This window comes from Equus caballus, chromosome 5 (assembly GCF_041296265.1).
Source record: "Equus caballus isolate H_3958 breed thoroughbred chromosome 5, TB-T2T, whole genome shotgun sequence".
NCBI lineage: Eukaryota > Metazoa > Chordata > Mammalia > Perissodactyla > Equidae > Equus > Equus caballus.
This window is the reverse complement of record NC_091688.1, coordinates 70,853,262-70,875,967: the sequence shown is the minus strand read 5'-3', so window position 1 is coordinate 70,875,967 and position 22,706 is coordinate 70,853,262. Positions and strand designations below refer to the sequence as shown.

General features: G+C 40.1%; 1 protein-coding gene across 4 annotated transcripts in view; it reads left to right on the top strand.

Moving 5' to 3' along the window:
* Positions 1-4,232: 4,232 nt before the first annotated feature.
* VCAM1 (vascular cell adhesion molecule 1) overlaps positions 4,233-22,706 on the top strand; it is a 129,285-nt gene continuing 110,811 nt past the window's right edge. The window contains exon 1 of one of the 4 annotated variants that reach the window (XM_070266204.1): positions 4,233-4,481. The gene's annotated coding sequence lies outside the window, so the exon portion shown is untranslated. Of the gene's footprint in view, positions 4,482-14,763; positions 14,864-22,706 lie in introns of those variants that run through there. The other 3 variants (XM_070266206.1, XM_070266208.1, XM_070266207.1) reach the window with 3 other exon arrangements.

Sequence of the window (22,706 nt, the reverse complement as noted above, 5' to 3'; positions counted from 1 at the left end):
CATTTACATCACGTGGGTTTTAGCAGCGTGTCCAGGCTTCATCTGCAAAGAGACGACGTCAGAGCCCGCAGTTGAGAATCAGATACAGCTGGTTTTAATGTGCTTTGCTTCTAAGTTGAACACGTTTTAATAATTTCTCCTTTAGGCTCTCCCCACAGACATAACAGGAGGTATAATTATTACATTTTTGGCTCCAGTCACTTATTGCAAGACTATTACATACCTGTGTAAACTATATAGTCACCGTCCCTGACTTTAGCGACTCAGGTCCAGTGGGGGTGAGAAGCACAAAACAAATAATTACACATGTAGTTCTTTCATTACAGTTGGGATAAGTGACAAGAAGCAAAATGTGAAGTGCTATGAACATTTATAAAAGGAAGAACTAAATTAGTTTGGGTATCAGGAAAGGCCTTTCTAAGAAAGTAACACTTAAGAGACCCAAACAATGAGTTGAAGTTAATCACCTGATGCTGAGTTGGGAGCAGGAGAGGGAAGTGAATTCTAGGTGCTATCTAGACAAAAGTATCCACCCATCTGAGGTGAGGGCCATATTTCCACATTTTGCTTTGCTTCCATCCTTTAACCTGGAAACTGTAGACCCAGGAGATTTCAAAGTGTCTTTCTAGGTGAAGACAGATTTTTCTCTATGAAAAACTTCCTGGGAGAAGCGGTGTCAGCAGCAAGTGACTCCCGTTCCACTCTCTTATATTGCTGTTTTTTCGAAGAATAATTTTCACTTTAAAAAGGTAAGTACAGAGCTAATGTATGAAATTGAGTTTCCGGTTCAATAAACATTTCACATCTAAATATTTCTTTTGTTTTTATCTTCAAGTCAATCTTCGGCATGATTGCTCAGCCAGCCTCCACTGCACTTCAATTCTGATGGCCACAGCCTGAAACTTGTCGTCACCTAAAACAAAACCTTAAGATTCAAATAATTTCCTCTTTGACTACAATCTTGTATCCTTTCAGATCTCTCCTTGGACAATGTGTCTATACAAGTTCTTTGATTTTATTAAGACTTCTCTCGACTCCTTGAATCCTCCATATTTTCCCAGTATCCTGCTCTCTGTGTTTCAATTTCTGTCTGATCCAACTTGGACAACGTGATCTATCACTTCAACCCCCTTGACAGCATGCTTGTCTCAGCTTGACCCATTGCATTTCTTGTGTACCCAACTGGCATGAACCCAACAAGCCATCCAAATGTTGGCCCTCCACGCCCCTGTGCCTAGACTGATGAGTGGAGGGTCTTTGCTCTGCACTCACTGAGGGTCTGCCTCCATGCTCTTACAAGTCTCCCAGTGGTATTCCACTCTTACTTGTTGCTCAACGTGGTCAACCTGGTGGTGGGAGGTGAGGGGAATTTTCTGTTCTTCCGGTTAAGCTTCAGTTTCCAGAAGGTACCATGTCCCTGGGTCTGAGGGTGTCTCCTTTTAGTGCTCCTACCCTTCCCACAGTTGTAGTTCTAGCTCCATCATGTATTCCTTCCCTTCCCCCCAGGTCAGGGAGTTTTTCCTATAACCTTCCCCAGCTGAAATGCAGAAGGGCCCTAAGAGTGACATTCCCTCCCACCTCCTTGAACACCAGGAACTGTCAGCTATTTTGCTCTTACTCCTTTACCTTTTGAATGCCTTCTCTTTATCGGCTTCTGTTCCACGAGTTTTAACATGCTTAAGTCCTTCACGGCCAACATTATTAAATGAATAGTCTACACTCCCTGAATCTATTTTCTCAGCACTCTCCCACTCTTAATCCTTTCCAATCTGGCTTCCACTATTCCTCTGACATTGTTCTTGTCAAAGTTTCCCATGGCCTCCATGTCACATAATCAAATAGACTCTTGACAGTCTTTATCTTGATTGGTCCATGGTCGGTGTTTGGCACTGTAAACTGCGATCTTCAGGGACCAAACTTGACCTGCTGCATCTTTCCCAGATCATCTCTGCAAAATAATGACTGAGAGACAGGAAAACAAGTGCCAGAAGAGTAACCAAGCCAGCCACACCTCAGCAAGCAAACATTACAGTCAATTATTTATAGCACAGCATAAATTTGCTCTTGAAAATTAAAGATGAAGATGATCGGAGGCATCTGGCTATACTAAACAAACAGTGCACGGTGGAGTCAAAATGGGAGGGTTTTCTTTGCTTACAGGTATTCTCATTTATTTATCATTCGTATCTATTATTGAATTTATTATTCATATCTATAATGTGCCTTATTTGTAGTTTGAATTAATGTAATTTGAGTTAATGTTGAGGTTGAGTAAACAGTGGGTTAAATTTCAAACATAATCCTTTGACTACGACTACGATTTCTTCCGGAGCTTTATGACGCGCGTACATTTATTTGATTGCTAATCTCTAAGTGCTCCTCTTTCTGCATACAGGTGACCAGAAATAACATTTCATTGAAAAAAGCTGCCATCGTTTACTCCTTCCGACACAAATTAGCACAAACTGCCTCAGCACATAAAGACATCGTTTCTGACAATGAAGATAATTAATACAGAGCAGTTTTCAGATTGAATGCAAGTTAAAATGTAATTTGAGAAAGCCATTATTCTTTCTTCTGTGACTTGTTACCTAAAGAAAAAAGATAGGTGGGACAGTTGTTAAAAGCACAGGCTTTTGAGTCCAACAGTCACTGGCGTCACCACTTCCTAGCTGTGTGACCTTGGGCAAGTTACTTAGTGTGTCTGAGCCTCATTTTCTAATGTAAAAACAGTAATTCAGGGACTTCTGTAATGTCTGAAAATAATTTTACCTAGTGCCTAACATATCATAAGTGCTAAATAAATGGTGGCTATTATAACTCAAAAGACAAATTTCTAGGGACAGCATCTTAAGGCATTTTCTCTGCCTACATGGAATGGCCTGGTCGAGGATAATTCAACAATGCATCCCAGTCTCAGGCTTAACAATCCCTTTCGGTTTCAGAAGCTTAGTCCAATTTAGCCATAAGTGTTGTCTGAGAGAATTACAACTAGTATTTCCATTTGTTCACAACAAAATTGAGGGGGAGGTACAGAGATTTCCCATATACCCCCTACCTTGACACGTGCATAGCCTCCCCCATTATCAACATCCCCCACCAGAGTGGTACATTTGTTACAACTGATGAACCTACATTGATACATCATAGTTACCCATAGCCTATAGCTTGTATTATGATTCACTCTCTGTTTTGTACATTCTGTGGTTTTGAACGAATGTACAATGATGTGTACATATCACCATAGTATCATACAAAGTGTTTTCACTGCCCTAAATATCCTCTGTGCTTTGCCCATTCACCTGTCAACCCGACCCCCACAAAATAGCATGTTTAGTTTTGTAAGTAACTGCCAAACTGTCTTTCAAAGTGGTTCTGCCATTTTGCATTCTTACAAAACTAAACATGCTTTTACTATATGATCCAGCAATCACACTCTCTGGTATGTATCCAAATAAGTTGAAAACCAGTGTCCACACAAAAACCTTTGTATGAATGTTTATAGCAGTTTTATTCATAATTGCCAAAACTTGGAAGCAATCAAGATGGCCTTCAATAGGTAAATGGATAAACAAACTGTGGTAATCATACAATGGTATATTACTCAGCGCTAAAAAGAAATGAGCTATCAAGCCAAGAAAAAACATGGAAGAACCTCAAAAGCTAAGTGAAAGAAGCCAATCTGAAAACGCTGTACGTACCCCAGGACTTCAACTACATGACATTATGGAAAAGGCAAAACCGTGGAGACAGTAAAAAAATCAGTGTTTGCCAGGGGCTTGGGGAGAGGAAGAAAAGGATGGATCCTTTGTAGCACAGGGCGTTTTCAGGGAGTGAAACTATCCTGAATGTTACAGTAGTGATGGACACATCATTCTATGTCAAAACTGGTAGACTTTATGAGGCAAAGAGTGAATCCTAATGGAAAATATGGCCTTCAGTTTATAATAATGTGTCAATATTGGTTCATCAAATATAACAAATTTACCATACTAATGCAAGCAGAGGACAGTGTGCCTGTTTGGGGAAGGAGGTAGAGGGGTATGTGAAAACTCTCCGTGCACTCTGATAACCTTTTTGTAAACCTAAAAGTGCCCAAAAATATGTTAATTTAAAAAACTCTTAAATTGTCAGATCTATCTCCTTATAGGTTTTAGGGAAGAATAACGCATATTAGTGGAAGAATGAATCTCTATTCTACTTCCTTCAACTTACAGAGGCTGCTGGGAACGGACTGTGCAAAGAGGGAAAGGATAAGACATCACAGCCTCTGCCAGTTCCTCTGAGACTGCAAGTGGGCAGCCATCTGCCTAGCAGAGCACAGCAGTGTGTCTCTGGATGGGCCAACGAAGGCTGAGTGCCAAGTAGGGAGTAGAGAGATAAATCTCTCTGCAAATCAAGTCAGGGGACTCTTGATGTCGGAGGGCATGGAGAGAGAGGGTGCCGGGCTGTAGAAAGGAGGCTGGATCCTTTGGAGAAAGGTAAGCAGAAAGATTTTAAGTACAGGATGCCTAATTTCTACATTCAGTTGCTTTTGTTATTGCGGTATAAAATCTTCCTGCATCCTCAAACCTTCAGTAAAATCTGCCAGCCACTCAACTGTTTACATGAGTGGTTTTGTTTAAGAACTCTATGGGGGGGGGACACAGATCAATGGAGAGGGGTGAGGAGAAGAGGAGGTAAGCCTCCACTGAATTTCCATGTGTGGCAGAAGCATGCAGTTGAAGCCAGAAATGACCATAAAAACACAAGCCTCTGAGATTTTGCACAAACCTTAGGGAGAGCAATGAGCTTCCCACTGAATGGAGGGTAGGGCTCGACATAGTTTCATGTCAGTCTCAGAGGATAGTGTGATTTCAGTTTATATCTGGATTACCTGTCTCAAAGACATCTGGTTTCTAAGTTACACTCTTTCCTCTCTTCAGTCAATGTCATCTTTCATGTGTGTGGGTCAGTGTGAGGCAGCTATGGTTCAGCGACATTGTATGTCTGATCCCAGAGAGGATTTACACACGGTCGAAAGCGGCTGTTGAGTTTATCCTACTCCAGGCAGTATAGTGACCTATGCACAATCCATTTTAAAAGTTAAGAAATCGAAGCTCAGTGAAGTTGTCAGGGAGCTAGTAAGTTCAAATTCACATTTGCTGACTCCAAACTCAGTGCTCTTAAAGTATTTTTCACTTCTGGCTTCATTTTGTGATGTAAGAGCATGTTAATCTGTTTGCGTGGATGATATTTTCTCACTAAAACAGCTAAAGCCTTCCTGGCAGTTTTCATAGGGCTAAACAGGGAAATAAAAATAATTCTGAGATTTGAACTCTGGATGAACTTCACATATTTTTAGCAGACCTTTGTGGGTATTTAGCAGAGCCTGTACTGTTTTTGATTAAGACTGGAATTTCAATTGCATTTTGGGTTTTCAAAATGTATTTCCGTAATTTTCCCCTCCATCCTCCCACTGCTCCCCATCTTCTGCACAATAACTCTTTCAGGTAGATGCTATGGGCTACTTGACCAGCGTCCATACCCATTAGAGGCTGTGGCATCAGCAGCTCTGGCAGCAATGTGCCAATTGGCTGGCCATCCCTCTGAAACCTTCCCACGCAGATTAGTTTCAGATGCAGCAGTGTAAGTACAGGCTCTGGTCAGAGGGAAGTTGTAAATAAAAGTGACAGCCTGTAGTTTCCTCATGTCTTTTGTTTTGAAATTTGCAAGCAGATTACTTGACGTGGTAGTAGGACTCTCCAGATCTGTCCCTTTGAGGAAGAAACACAGTTTACTTCCCTTTTCTTGATTTCAAGAGTAATTATACTCTCCTTAACAATTACATGCATTTTTTTCAACTGTGATGTTTATCACAAGTCCTATCTTGCATATCAACTTAGCAGTAAAGTGCCTCTATTAATCTTCACACTTTAGGAAGAGAAAATTTGTGCATTTTACTGGTGTATAAAAACAGGCATTAGCTTGTAGCATTGAAGGATGTAGATTAGTCAGATTATCTCTCTAGAGGAAGAGCATCATAGTGAAGGTTATAAGATGCCTACACACACACACACACACACACACACAGACACACACAGGCAGTACTAGATTAAAGCAAATTAAGCAATTGCCTATACCAGATCTTGCTAGACCTTAAGAACACTCGCTTCCTCTAATATGGAAATATTGACTTTTGATTGTTGCCTGTAGACATGTGATATTTCAATCACATGAATACAATTTTGGCAAATTTTATCATATAAGTGAAAGTGAAGTTTTCAATTGCTTTCAAAGGGGAGACATTGCGTTTTGGGATTTTCACCTGCAGAATCAATTGAAGTGGACATTATCAGATATCTATTTAGAATAAATAAACAAGTCTAATTACCAGGGAAGTGCAAAATAAAAACTACAATGAGATATCACTATGAGTAACAAGACAGGAAATAAGGAATGTTGGAGGGGATGTGGAGAAAAGGGAACTCTCATATACTGCTGGTGGGAGTGCAAACTGGTGCAGCCTCTATGGAAAACAGTAGGGAGATTCCTCAAAAAATTAAGAATAGATCTACCATACAATCCAGCTATTCCACTGCTGGGTATTTATCAAAAGAACGTGAAAACACAAAGGCATAAAGATATATGCACCCCTATGTTCATTGCAGCATTATTCACAATAGCCAAGACTTGGAAGCAACATAGGTGCCCATCAAGGGACGAATGGATAAAGAAGTTGTGATATATATACACAATGGAATACTACTCAGCCATAAAAGAGGATGGAATCTGGTCATTTGTGACAACATGGATGGACCTTGAGGGTATTATGCTAAGCTAAATAAGTCAGACGGAAAATGTCAAATACTGTATGATCTCACTCATATATAGAAGATAAAAACAACAAGAAACAAACACACAGAGAAAGAGATTGGATTGGTAGTTACCAGATGGGGAGACAGGAGGACAGAGGGTGAAAGGGGTGGTTAGTCTCAGGTGTATGGTGACGGATTGCAACCTGTCTTTGGGTGGTGAATATGATGTAATCTACACAGAAATCAAAATATAATGATGTACTCCTGAAATTTATATGTTATAAACCAATGTTACTGCAAAACAAATAAATAAATAAAACCATTATTTATCTAGGTAAGATTAAATATGTCTCACAAAACTGGATCTTCTCCTCAAACGTGCCTCCTCAGTCACTGTTTGAATCAATCAGATCCCACAGGAATGTGAGGATTTCAGTTTGTAATTCCCCTGACACATCAGTTATCCTCAGAGATGCTGGTTTACCATGGTTGTTGGAACACAGTAACTAAAGTGTAGGAGAAGCTTTATAAACACATTAAATCAAATGAAACACATTAAACAACATCAAATTGAATTAAATCAAGTTGTTCATAGATAGTAACCAATAATCAATAATAAAGATATGGCCATTAGAGAAAATGTTCAGAAAGAAGTGAATGTGACATGAACATGACATGTAATAAGACAAGAAAAGGAAATAAAAGATATACAGGAAATATTCAGGAAAGAAGAAATAGAACTGCCTTTATTTGTGGTGACATGATTGTTATGTAGAGAATCCCACAGAATTGATTGAAACAAAAAAAACCCTCCAGGAACTAATAAGCGATTATAGAAGGTTGGAGGATGCATGGTTAATATAAAAAAGTCAATTGCTTTCCTATCTACCAAAAATGAACAATTGGAAAAAAATGAACAATTGGAATTTGAAATTAAAAACAGGACGCTATATTTGCACCAAAAAAATGAAATGCTTATGTATAAATCTAAACATGTACAAGATCTATGTGAGGAAAATTACAAAACTCTGATGAAACAAATCAAAGAAGATCTAAGTAAATAGAACAATATTCCATGCTGATGGATAGGAAGACTCAATATTGTCAAGATGTCAGTTCTTCCCAACTTGATCTATAGATTCAATGCAATCCCAATTAAAATCCCAGGAAGTTGTTTTGCGAATATTGACAAACTTATTGTAAAATTTATATGGAAAGGCGAAAGACCCAGAAAAGCCAACACAATATTAGAGCAGAAGAACAAAGTTGGAGAACTGATATTACGCAACTTCAAGATTTCCTACAAAGCTACAATAATCAAGACAAAACCAGCACTGGTAAAAGCATAGACAAATAGATCAACAGAACAGAACAGAGAGTCTAGGAATAGGCTCCTAGAAATACAGTCAACTGACCTTTCACAAAAGAGCAAAGACAATTCAATGGAAAAAGAATAGTCTTTTCAACAAGTGGTACCAAAATAATGACATCTGCATGCAAAAAATTAATATAGACACAAGCGTTATGCCTTTCACAAAAATTAACTCAAAATGGTCCATAGACCTTAACGTAAAATGCAAAACTTCTAGAAGGTAACATAGGAGAAATTCTAGGCGCTCTTGGGTTTGGCAATGAGTTTTTAGATACAGCACCACAAAGCACAATCCATGAGGAAAAATTGATAACCTGGGCTTCACTGAAATTAAAAACTTCTGCTCTTTGAAAGACACTGTTAAGAGAAGACAAGACACAAACTGAGAGAAAATATTTGCAAAATATATCTGATAAAGGACTGTTATCCAAAATATATAAAAAACTCTTAAAACTCATCACTAAGAAATGAAACAGCCTGATTAAAAAATGGGCCAAAGACCTTAACAGACACCTCACCAAAGAAGATATCCAGATGACAAATAAGCATATGAAAAGATACTCAAGATCATGTCATTAGGAAATTACAAATTAAAACAACAGCGAGATACCACTACACACTTATTAAAATGGTCCAAATCCAAATCACTGACAATACCAAGTGCTGACAAGGATGTGGAGGAGCAGGAGCTCTGATTCACTGCTGATGGGAATGCAAAATGGCACAGTCATTTTTTAAAAAAATTTAGTTTAGTTGACATACAGTGTTATGTTGGTTTCAGGCGTGCAACATAGTGATTTGACATTTATACACATTATGAAATGATCACTGTGATAAGTCCAGTAACCATCTGTCACTGTACAAAGTTATTACAATATTATTGACTATAATCCCTATTCTGTATATTATACCCCTGTGACTTATTTATTTTATAACAGGAAGCTTGTGCCTCTTAATTCCCTTCACCTATTTGCCCAACCCCAAGCTAAACATACTCTTACTGTACAATTCAGCAATAATGCTTCTTGGTATTTACCCAAACTGAGTTGGAAATTTATGTCCACTCAGAAATCTGTGCGAATGTTTATAACAGCTTTATTCATAAGTGCCAAAAATTGGAAGCAACTAAGATGTCTTTCAGTAGATGAATGGATAAATAAACTGTGATGCATCCAGGCAATGGAATATTATTAAGCATTAAAAAGAAATGAGGGGCCGGCCTCATGGTCGAGTAGTTAATTTTGTGTACTCTGCTCTGGCCGTCTGGGGTTTACAGGTTCGGATCCTGGGCTTGGACCTACACACCGCTCGTCAAGCCATGTTGTGGTGTTATCCCACATAGAAGAACAAGAATGGCTTACAACTAGGATATACAACTATGTACTGGGGCTTTGGGGTGGGGGAGAAGAGGAAGATTGGCAACAGATGTTAGCTCAGGGCCAATCTTCCTCATCAAAAAGCATACCTTTAAAAAAAGAAATGAACTATCAAAAGCCATGAAATGACATGGGGGAATCTTAAACGCACATGGCTAAGTGAAAGAAGCCAATCTGAAAAGGCTACATACTGCATGATTCCAACTATATGTCATTCTGGAAAAAGCAAAACTGTGGACAGAGTAAAAAGATTACTGTTTTCCAGGTTTGCAGGAAGGGAGGGAAGGATGAATGGGTGGAGCACAGGGCGTTTTTAGGGCAGTGAAATTATTCTGTACCATATTGTAATAGTGGATACGTGTCATTATACGTTTGTCAAAACCCATAGAGCTATACAACACAAAGGTGAACCCTGATATAAACCATGTACATTAGTTAATAATAATACATCAATATTGGTTCATAGACGGTAACAATTTACCACACTAATGCAAGGGGCTAATAATAGGGGAAACTCTGTGTGTATGTGTGTGTGTGTGTGTGTGTGTGTGTGTGTGTGTGTGTAGGGGGCATAGAGGCAGTTTAGGGGAACTCTGTGTATATATTCTCATCAATTTTTCTGTAAACCTAAATAAAATTTCTCTAAAAAATAAAGTCTATTAATTGACAAAAAATGAATTGGGGCTTGGGAAAGAACAAAAAGAGATGATTTGGAGATGAATGCTGTTTGTTTCACTCAGGGGTTAACTAGCTCTGGAACTCTCTTAGAAACGAAAACACTCTGGATTTGGGTTTGGTTTTTGAAACCTCATTGCAGATGGGAACTTTGTATACCTGGAGAATGTATGACTAGAAGATTCTAACTCAAGGAAGGTAGAGTGTCTGCAGAAGTGATCAGTTGAGCTGACTGTAGCTCCTCTTTCTTCATGGCCTTCATTGGCTGATGTGGCTACCACTTGTGCCCAGGAGCTGACCTGGCTGCCACCCATGGCCACCCTAATCAATCACCTCACCCTTGTGATTGATGAAGTTTCTCTTTGGAAGTCTGGAGAGAATCCTTCCCCGACAAGTATCACAACACTATTGGGCCCCTTTGAAGCTGGTCCCCATCTTTTTGGTTTTTTTCTTATAAGGCAGGACAAGTTTCCCCAGGACTAGGTCAGAATGTCAAGGTGACACTAGCCAAGGTTGCTCCCAAGAGCCCCGTCTCTTCTGAAAATCAGCCACACGCCAGGAAGCTCTGGTATTTCAATCCTCTCCTCCCATCACCCATCATCAAAAGTTTGGTTTTGTGTCTCTCATCCAACTGTCCTTCAAGTTTGTCCCACAGTTTTAATTCCTGAAACCAGTCACCGGTCAAAAATATTCATCTTGGGACTGGCTCCGTGGCCGAGTGGTTAAGTTTGCGCGCTCTGCTGCAGGCGGCCCAGTGTTTCGTTAGTTCGAATCCTGGGCGCGGACATGGCACTGCTCATCAAACCATGCTGAGGCAGCGTCCCACATGCCACAACTAGAAGAAGCCACAACGAAGAATACACAACTATGTACCGGGGGGCTTTGGGGAGAAAAAGGAAAAAATAAAAAATCTTTAAAAAAATATTCATCTTTTACAAAGAGAAAAAGTATTTAAAAATGGGTCCCTCTCACTGTTTCTTGCAAGAAGCCCTGTTTCCTAGTGACTTGGTCACTCCTGCAAGCAGAGGTTGATTTGTCTCATCCTTGGACCCTCTTGTCTCACATGGGATGAGAGGTGGCACACTTATCCCTTTAGCCTTCTATCTTAAAAAAAAAGAAACAGGTCTTTTCTAGTAGCATCAAAGAATATTTTCTGTGAGTTCACAGAAATTGCCTTTGTTTGAACTTAATGATTCTGAATGCCCCTGAGCCTCTTTTAAAACCTGTTATGGATTTATTATCCACTAATTAACTTACACTTTCTAAATCTAATTACTATGTGGCTTCCATTGTGCCATTATAAAGCTCATCTTGAGGAGACAGATGGAAGTGTGGTGGCCTGTCCTGGCCTTGGTAGGCCTGGTTTACCTCTCCAATTATACCAAGCTAGGACCATCTTTCTATTGTGGACTTTCTTGAGGGAGAGTTACTGACCCCTAAAATCTGTCTGCTGGTCTAGGGATTAAATTCAGAGGTGATCTGTAGAGATATGGCCCATATCCCTAAAAACAAAATTGATATTTTGGGCAGATTTCCCCTAGACTGGGAACCAGGGAGTGAAATACTGTATTTGTAAAATTACATATTTGTATGAAATTCAAACATGCCTATAAAACCATGAAGGTGTAAGGATGTAGGGTGACTTTTATGTGGCTGACAGATAGAATCAAATGGTGAAGTGAAGCAGGACACTCAAAAAAAAAAAAGAGGCCATGAAATAGGAACATAAGGATCATAAAAGAATGGTATTGAATAAAGTATGGTTTCAAGAAGTCAGGTCACGATTACTGGGGGCCAGGCCACAAATCCAGGTCATAGGCGAGACTGGAAGGGATGGTAAATGCCCTAAAACCTGGGCAGGCTCCTGCCTCAACCACAGGGCTTGACCTCGGTGCAAAGCAACCTAGACATCATGACTATGTGACCTGAGAGCACTTCATTCCTAGGTTTGTGGACTTTAGATTTGTGCTTCAAAATCCTCTCAGATACTCACTCCCTGCTATTGCACCCCTCCTCTTACCTCACCCCTGCATCCTCACCCCTACCCCTTCCTGGGCCCCAGGTACTACTGCTGCCTCATGCCATACTGAACCTGTGTTTGCCTCTGTTTAGCAGGAAGGAAAAGATGCCAAAGACAAGCAGGACCTTAATAGGGTTTTCCCTCTTAAGTTATTCAGAGATTTGAAATACAGAGACTTTGGAGAGAAAATCTCTTGTTGAAGACAGACAGCAGGAGAACTGCTTTATTTCTGTGGTTCTCTGGACTCTCTCCTTCGAGATGGGGGACATGATGCTGAGCCCCACATTTGTTTGGATGGTGAAGCTCCAGGGACATCTGTGGAACACACTGTTCCTGATTCTAGGGCAAGACTGCTGAGAGTGAAAAGTTCAGCCTCTAAAATAACATCTCTCTGGACAAGTATCTCTCAACTGGCAAAGGGCCTTGCATGTTGGAAGGAAACCAAAGGTAACCATGGGATTCTGAACTTCAGCAAACAGAGAGGGCTTGTGGGTTCCAGTAGCTGCTTTTTTAGTTTTTTGATTTTTTTTCAAGGAGAAGAATGGGCAGTTTTTATAAATTGACCAAGTTGTTGGCAGATTCTGAGTAATTATTGTCACTTGTGGATAGTGTCTGGCAAAATAGCTGATCAGAGCTAGTGATTGCTGGGGGCTCTGCACCCAACCTGGTGTCTTTCTCAATCGCTTTTTGATTTGCACAGAAACATGTTGATTAGCATAATTGAAATGCTATTATAATCTTTGAAATGTGAATTGGGGCTAAAGAAGACTTGATGTGAAAAGTAAACAAGATCTGAAATTAAAAACCCTACCACCTAGGAGGCACTTAGTGCCTTCATCCCTCCATTTCATATATAAGCTGACGTCTTCAATCCTTTCTCTTTGTAAAAACTTGTGAATAAGAAGGACATGAGGAAAATTTATCTACTGATCTCTTTTGATAAAAGAGAAAGATTTGTTTATTTGGCTAATGTTCATGAAGGACTTTTCACGGGAAGGTGCGTTGCTAGGCAATAAGAGAATGATGTAACTGTGCAGTGCCATCCTATGTCCCCAAGAAGCTTCCAGTGTAGTAGAGAGGATAAGGCAGGACATGATATGGGCATTCAGCAAATGGGTAAATAGGACACACTGGGAATGTGTAGGAAAAGTAAGATCATTTCTGATTGGAGTGAGCTTAGTGTTGGGGACAGAAAGGAAGCAGCATTTACTGAATGCCACTAAGTGTGCTTGAGTGCTTACCAAGTGCCAACAGCGTGGCATGAGCTGCTATATGTCACCTTATGTAATCTTCACAACCATCCAAATAACAAGTAGTAAGTATTCTTAGACCCATTTTACAAGTTAGGAAACCAAGGCTCTGAGAAGTTAAGGAACTTGTCTAAGTTCAAGGAAATAGCAAGTGGTAGAGTTGGGACCCTAAACCATTTTTATCTGACTTCTCTGCTCTTTTCTCTATCCCACGCTGCTTCAAGGCCTTAGGGACAAATGCTAATTCCAGACAACATACCCGTTTTTCATAGGTGGAGAAGGTAAAGATGGGAAAGTGTTCTCGCTCTTGCAGGTGAGAGAAGAACATGGAGAAAGTTGTGGACATGACAATGTATTCTCACTTCTGGTCACGGAAACTTATCAAGGCACCATTTCCATGAGGCAGACCCACGGAACAACTGGATGTAAAACACCATTCAGATAATCTGGAAGCAATCTAAGGCCTAAGTAGGAAATGCTAATAATTAATTAAAAACAAAAAAAGAATAATTAGAGCCCTTTTGTCTGGCAGTCACCTGAGAGCCAAATCACAATTCTGGCTCTGCCATTGACTTCCTGCAGCTCCAAGGCCCCAGGAACTGGATTGTTCTTGCGTGTCTTGACCACACTCCTCTTTGGAATCCTTTAGGATCCTAATGAAGGATTTTTGTTGTTGTTGGTTTGTTTTGCTAGTGAAGCAATCTTGTTGACTTTTCTCCTTCTTGTTGCTCTGCTTAGACTCCAGAGACAGAGTCACTCTGGACAGTTTGGAGCCCCTCCAGGAATGCTAACCTTCTCTGAAGGGGGTTGCTCTGAAGAGGGGAAATGCTTGCTTTTCAAAAATACCTCCTTAGGAAGGCCATCAGCTGCCTCTTTTCTGCACAGTCCAGGAAATTTCATCCTCAGATAAGGGATTTGAGAATAGCCGGCTGTGGTTGCCTAAAAGACTCCACAAGGACAAATGCCCCAAACATAGTCACCCACATTACCCGGGGCCAAGGCCTCTTTGTTTATACTCCTTGAAGCTTTTCCTGCATTCCTATCCTATCTGTTCCAATCTCAGGCCCTATGCTGAGTCTGAAGGGATCATAGCCCCTGGAAGGATAGCTGGAATAAGCCAATCTATGGTGTGCCTTTTTCTTTTTTTTTTTGTTAGGAAGATTGGCCCTGAGCTAACATCTGTTGCCAATCCTCCTCTTTTTGCTTGAGGAAGTTGCCACTGAGCTAACATCTGTACCAATCTTCCTCTATTTTATGTGGGATGCTGCCACAGCATGACTTGATGAGTGGTGCCATGTCCCAGCCTGGCGTCTGAACCAGCGAACCCCGGGCCTCTGGAGTGGAGCACACAAATTTAACCACTACGCCACCAGGCCAGTCCCCCTTTTTCTTTCATTCATAAATTTGTTAGTTCTTTCATTTATTCATTCATCTGAGTGGGATTTTCTATTATTAAGAACTATTTGTTACATAACATCATTGTTTTTCTAACAACAAGTTATGGAGTACATGCTGATTTCCTTTGTTTTGTTCCTCTGAAGAAATGTGAAAGCAGGGTTTCTAAAGACTTAAGTACTTTGATGAATGGTATTTTAACCCCCATCAGGTGGTTGGAACCCATTTAACTTGGAAACACTTGAAACTAAAGATGAATCAGTTTTCCAGCTTAGCTCTCCCCTCAGGATCTGTGACAGATCAAAGAAGAATTAAGAGAATGTAAAGATGTGGACAACTAACAGGTCAGGCTCAAGCGTGCCAGCTAGAATCCAAGTCCATCCAGCACGCAACTAGGAAGGGAGCCCTCTCTTTGACAAACCCACGCTTCTGAGGGTTGTGGGTTGGTCTAGTTTGGATGTGGGTTGGTTTGAATTGCAAGTCACCTGGTGTGTCTTTCTTGTTCTCCATATCTCCACTAGTCAAATGGTACCATCCTTTGGTGTTTATATGTTAATAAAAACTTTGCTCCTAATTATGTCACTAATACGTCTTCAGGGAAGATGGTGATATGAAAACTGTAAAGAGAGTGCGCCAAGAACTTCATTATCAAAGGTGTATCATATATAAAGAGAGCATTTGCTTATACCTTGAGGGAATGTGGGGGAGATTTTATCCTCCTTTATCAAATCAAATGTCAGTCAGAATACCATTTTGAAACAGAAGTGACTCAGTGCAGTTGGCAGGCCCCAGGCAAATGTGTGAAATACTTAAAGCTGGATTCAATGTCTCCCAGCATTTCTGGCTTTCCCTCTCCCTCACTTTGACAGTACCCTCTCTTCCCACGATAGCCCTTACTCTCTCTCTCTCTTTCCTTTTCCTTATCAAATTTCTAGTATCCAGAAATGATCCAAAACTTATTTCCTCCAGGGGGTAGAAATGACTCAATTTGACATTTCACTTATGGAATTTTGAATGTCATAAAAAATAAAAAGAATGAAGATTTAAATGCAGACTTTCATACATCTGGGAACTGGGTGGGAGAGTCTTTAAGGGACGGGACTTCTGAAGCCCCTGGAATCAAGTGGCTTAGGTGATCTAACTCTTCCCTGCTGTTTGACTACTCAGCAGCATCTGATATATTGACACTGACCTTTTTTAAAAATAAAATCATCTCCTTTCTTGGATTTTGTCATCATATTTTATGGCTTTCCCCATCTCACTGTCCAAAGCATCTCAGATCCCTTTAACAGATCCATCTCGAATCAACCTCCCCTCAGAGGTCGGTCTCTGACCCTCTTTCTTTCTCTATACTCTCCTCCTGGGCTGCCTTGTCTGTTCTCATGGCTTTAAAGACCATCTTTGTGCAGATAGCTTGTATATTCTTATACCCAGCCCTCTGAGCTCCAGACTCATTCAGAGGTTTACTTGATATGTCCAACTTGAGACAGCTAAATCAAAACCATTGCCATGTTACCTCTAAAACTTATTTCACCTCTTCACCTATCTTCCTTATCTCAATAAATGGCACCACCAATGAACTCCTGGTTTATTACTTATGCCCCAAATTTGAGAGCCCACTTTGGTTCCTTTCTTTTCCTCTTCTCCTATATCTACTACATCATCAAATTCTGTCAATTCTGCCAACCAAAATATATCTGAATCCATCAGCTTCTATCCATCTCCATTGCCACCATCCTAACTGATGCCACTATTATCTCTCTCCTAGACCCTGCAATAGCTCCCTAACTGATATCTTTGCCTCACTCCACCAAACTCTTATTCAACATAAAACAAAAGTGTGGAGGTTAGGAATGAATACTCTGGAATGATCTGACCTGGGTTTGAATCCTGGCTCTGCCACTTACCAGCTATCTGAATTTAGGCAATTTCTTTAAGATTTCTGTGCTGCAGATGCTTCAGCTGTAAAATGATGGTCATGATTGTACCTACCTTATAAAGTTATGATGATTAAATGAGTTTCTTCCTTTTGAAGTGAGTAGAACAATGCCTAACATAGAAACCTCTTATTAATATGTAAATAACATCATGTCACTCCATGCTTAAAGTCCTTCAGTGGCTTCCCATGTTCCTGAAATAAAATTCAAGCTTCAAACCACACCCTCTATGTCCAGTGTGACCTGGCCCTGCCTTCTACTCTGACCTCATCTCAGTCCCCTCTCTGCCTCCCTCACTGTGCTCCAGACACACAAGTCTTCTCTCAGTTTCTCAGACACGCCAAGCTCTTTGCTGCCTCTAGGGCTTTCCACTTGCTGTTCCCTCTGCCTAGAAGCTCTTCCAATGCCTGGCTTCTCCACCTACTTCAAACTCAGCCTAAACGACGCTTCTTTTTTAGCAACCTCCTCTGGCCACTGTATTTAAGGGAGGTCCACTTTTTATTCTCTACCACAGACACCTTGTTTATCTCCCTCCTATCACTTATCACAATATTTAGTAATTTTATTTGTTTTTGTTTTCTGCCACCCTTACCAAAATTTAAGCTCTGTGAAGGCAGGGCCATGACTGCTGTGTTCACTGTTGGATCAATAGTGCCTAACACAATGCCCGGCACATAGGAAGTGCTGAATAAACATTTACTGAATGAATGAAATGAATAACTATTAAGCCAACTGTGACCTTCAGTGGGAACTCAAGGATAAGCTAGAATCCAAGTTCTGCAGGATATATCAGATAACATACCAACAAGTTCTACTCACCTGACCTGCTTTGTTGTTCAATAAAGCAAACAAACCGTGGATAGCTGTCAGTCTAGTAAAGGAGAAAGAGTCCTGGACATGGAACCAGAAGCCCTGGATTCAGTCCAGAATCTGACTCTAACCAGCTCTGTGACCTTGAAAAGGCTCTACACATCTCAGAAACTCACTTGCTTATGGAGAATGAGAGCAATTAGAATAAACAACCCTTAAGTGTCCTTCCAGCATAAACATTCTCTTTCAGATGCTACATTTTCTGTGCAGAGAAGATAAAACCAGTACACCATTTGGTTTTCATGGAGGAGATAAATCACATGCTGAGTTTTAGGAGAATCAAAAAATCATAAGCAGACGTTTGGACAGATTCTCTTTGGGAGTATCTTAAATAGGTGGGAAGTCATTCATTCAACAATTATTTATTGACTACCGTATGCTCCCTGGAGTCATGCTTGCTGTGCTTTATCTGAGAGCAGCTCGTCTCTCTCCTCTTCATTGCCATAGCTTACACACACACACACACACACACAAACACACTCTCACCTACGTACATACACATCTTCTTTCACCGTAAGTTTTTACTCTTGCTGTGTTGCCTAGCAAAATCTCTCTTATATCAATTTATGAAGAAAAAAAAATCCCCAACCACATCAGATACGGACCATTAGACTATGCATCCACCATGAACAGGAAGGCAGATTCTCCACATCTTCAGTCCCACTCACTTCTAAAGCCTTTGAGATGCCTGGGTCCTGCCCAAAATCTCTACAAGAGTCTCCATTCTCTTCTTCCTCCTCCACGTGTTCAACCACTTTTTCACAAGAACAATTTAAAGCTATTTTTGAGTTGGCTAATAATATCTATACTATAATGTTATTAATATTAATAATATTAATGTTGAAAGGATATAATTTTTATATATTTTGTGACATAATTGTACAGTGTTTTGGCTACATTTAGGGATAATGTGCTCTCCTAGGTTTGGTAAAAAGATAAGCCTCCAGAAATAAGTATTCATAGGTGGTTAAGTAGGCAGATCTACTTAGGATTTACTCTCAGCAAATTTCAAGTATACAATATCGTGTTATTAACTATAGTCATCATGATGTACCTTAGATCCTCAGAACTTATTCAGTAAAATAAAGAGATGCCTCCATGCACCATCTCTTGTTGTCCAAATTCTACCAGTTCTTCAAGGACCAACTCACATGCTGCCTCTACTCTAAATCTTTCTTTATTTCTTTTTTAGGAAGTAACCTGCTCTTCCTTTGAACTCCTGTAGCACTTCATTCATTCATTTTCTCATCTATTCAACAATTTTCCACTTCTGTAGACAAAAATCTCTGCTCTCATGAAGGTTATAATCTAATGGGGGGAGATAGACAAAAAAAATATATGTACATTATGTTAGATGGTGATAAGTGTCATGGGGAAAAATAAGACAGGAAAAGGGTATAGGGAGTTCCAGGATTAGGGGGAGAATGGTTGCAATTTTGAGGAGAATGGCCTCATGGAGAAATGATCTTTAATCAGAGACCCGTTGGAAGTGAGGGAGTAAGCTGGAAGAGTGCTCCAGGGGGAGGAAATGACAAGTGCAAGACCAGCGTGCCTTGAGAGGAGTGAGTGAGCCAGTCCAACAGGCGATGAGGACAGACATGTAATGGTGGGATGGGGATGGGGCGCGGATCCTCTAGCTGTTAAGGATTTTGTCTTTTACTCAGAGTGAGATGGGAAGCAGAGTTTTGAGCAGAGAAGTAACTTCATCTGATTTATGTTTCAAAAGGATCACTGTGGCTTCTGTGTTGCAAATAGGCTGGAATGGAAGCAAGAGCATTGTCAAAAGGCTAAGACCGTGGTGGTAATGGTGGAAATGATGAAATATGGTTAGATTTTGCGAAAGTTTTGACAGTAGAGCTGGCAGGAAATCATTCTGAGATGTGGAGTATGAGAGAAAGATGGGGAAGATGCAGGAGGGAGCAGGTTTTGGGAAGAAGATTAGAAGTTCAGTTATGGACATGCTACATTTGAGATATCTATACGACATTTGGGTCAAGATGTGGAGTGGACAGTTGTATTTACGAGACTGGAGTTCACTGGAGAGGCCTAGGCTGAAGATGTAAATTTGGAAGCCGTATGAGTATAGGTGGTATTTAAAGACCAAGATATCACCAAGGAATGATGCTTTTATCTGTGCCTCTTTTCAACATGTTTTCTATATTTTATTATTAGTTATAAGTTTCCTCTCACCTGTTACTAGATTAACTTTTTTTGAAGATAGGTTCTATGTCTGAACTCTCACAGGGTCTAGCCCAGAACCTGGCTCCAGGTAGGATCTTGGTAAATGATGTTAGTTTGAATCAATAAAACAAGTTAGTAACAGCGCAAGACAGAGTGTGATGAGGAGTTAAAATTGTGGTACAGTTAATGCTAAAGATTTTAGCAAATGATGTGCTCATTGTGGTCTGGGAAGGTCGGGCCCAGAACATGGGCACCAAGAGGGAAATAAGGGAAGGGAAGGATCTGGATAAGGGAAGTGCAGGAGAGAAAGGACCCCAGAGTTGGGAAAACAGGAAAATGAGACTTCTTCTGGTGCTATGAAGACTATGTTACCTGAAGAGGAGACATCAAATACTGAATTTGGGGTTAGGCATTGGATAAGGTTATGCTATACGCTGAATGTTTTTGTCCTCCCAAATTCATATGTTGACACCTAATCCCCAGTGTGATAGTATTTGGAGATGGGGTCTTCAGTAAGTTATTATGTCATGAGAATGAGCCTTCGTGAATGGAATTAATGCCCTTATAAAAGAGACCCCAGAAATCTCCTCTGCCCCTTTCCTCCATGTGAAGACACAGCAAGAAGACAGCCATCCAGGAACCAGGAATTGGGCTCTCACAGACACTGAATTCTCCAGTGCCTTAATCTTGGACTCTACAGCCTCCAGAACTGTGAGAAACAGTGTTTGTTGTTTAAGCCAACCAGTCTATGGTATTTTTGTTATAGCAGCTCGAATGGACTAAGACAAGTGAGAAGAATTAAGGGGATGGTTGAAGAAGGGAATGGCTTAAAACGGCAATTCTCAAACTTGATCCTGCTTGGAGGGCTTGTTAACACACAGATTAGTGGCCCCACTCCCAGAATTTCTGATTCTGTTGGTCTGGAACAGGATGGAGAATCTGCATTTCTAACAAATTTCTAGATGCTGTTGTTGCTGCTTCTTTAAGGTCTACACTTTGGGAATTACTGGTTTAGACAGAGAACAGGCATTCTTTTTCTTTAAAGTCAATGATATGGTAATTAATCACCTCTACAAGAGTAATAACTTGGTAATTATATTTTCATATAGTCAGAAAGAGTTTAAACCTAATTTTTATACACAGAGGGATTATAACAAGGCTGTGTTAGTTCATTCATTTTGTATTCAGTTTCCAGAGATATTAACTGACATTTAATAGTTTGATAATTGATCTGTATCATCTTGAATCGTTGGTACACTCTTTGATGGAGGAATGGAAAGTATTTCTGGAAGCCCAATGCACCTTCAATGTTTAATTTCTCTCACTCGTGGATAAAAATTGGGTCACTGTAAATTTGTGAACTTTTTCTTGAGATAATGTCAAAAGTCTCCAGGGAGTAGCTCACTTCCCTGGAAAAGAAGATAGGATTTGGGAAGTAAATTGGCAACATATACTTGGTATAAATACATGTAAGAAAATCATACTCTGATTCGTTAAGCTGTTTTCTAGAATTTTTGGCCCTTCAAGTTTTTATTTCAGTCTTGTAGATTAAAACATTTTTTTCAGGAAGCCAACATTTTTGCCAGCCTTACTCAGCACCACCTCCACCTCTCCCTAGACTTTCCCTCAGGCGTTGGGTCAAAGCACAGCATACCTGACGGCAATATGCATCATGAGACTTGAAGTTTGTGGAATTGCAGAGCTAGAAGAGACTGCAGATATTATTGAATCCAAGTCCCCTCCTTCACATATTTATTTTTTCAAAACCACTTATTGAGGTCATGGTATGTTCCCAGTGCTAAGATAGAACCCTAAGATACAATAATTATAATGGTAACAATGCCATTTAACATTTATTGAGAGCTTCCTATGTGCTATACACTGTTCCAATACTTTACAAGTTTTACTCTTTCAATAGCCACAACAAGCCTACCCAGTAGTTCTCTTATTATCTCTATTTTATGGATCAGAGATTGGCAAAGTATGGCGTGTGACCTGCTTTTCTAGGGCCCGTGAGGGAAGAATGGTTTTTACATTTTTAGAACATTGTAAAAAAAAAAAAAGGAGAGCGAGAAAAAGAGAAGAATAAAATGCTACAGAAACTGGATTAGGCTTTGCAAAACCTAAAGTATTTACTACCTTGCCCTTTACAGAAATATTTACGGAGTCTTGTTATAGATGTGGCGACTGAGCCAAAAGGAAGTCCATTTTGTATGGACTATCTTTCTAAAGGCAGTCCATCTCTGGGAAGCACAGACTCTGCTTTTGAGTTGCTCACAACTAAGGCCCAGAGAGGTTGAAGAGAGTTTCCCCAGTTATGTAGCCAATTACTGGTGGTGCTGAGACTTTATGCCAAGATTTCCAATTCAATGTTATTTCTACACAGGTACAGATACACCTCAAGATATGCTTCTTGATACACTCTGTAGAATAGACCTTAGAAATCATCAATTTTAAACGTTAAACACTTGAATTCCTTCTACTTACTCGATGCAAAGTTATCTAGTGAGGAGAACTCCACGAGAGGTCAATTCGTCTTTGGATAGGTTTAGTGGTTAGACACTTGTCATCAGATATCTGGATAGTCGGTGTTCCTCATCCTGCCTTCTTGCAAGGTTTGGGCTAGTACGAAGTCATCTAGCTCTAACTACCCGAGTAGTCTGAGAGATTTTCCGTAATGATATCTAATCTTTTCTTCTCTTTTTTTCTTCTATTGACTATGCTACCACATGGTTCTGTAATAAGTTTTAGTTTCCATTTCTTAGGTTAAAATTATTCATTGTAATATGCTTAAAATGTAAATAGAATGGATGATATACTCTGAGGAGCTCCA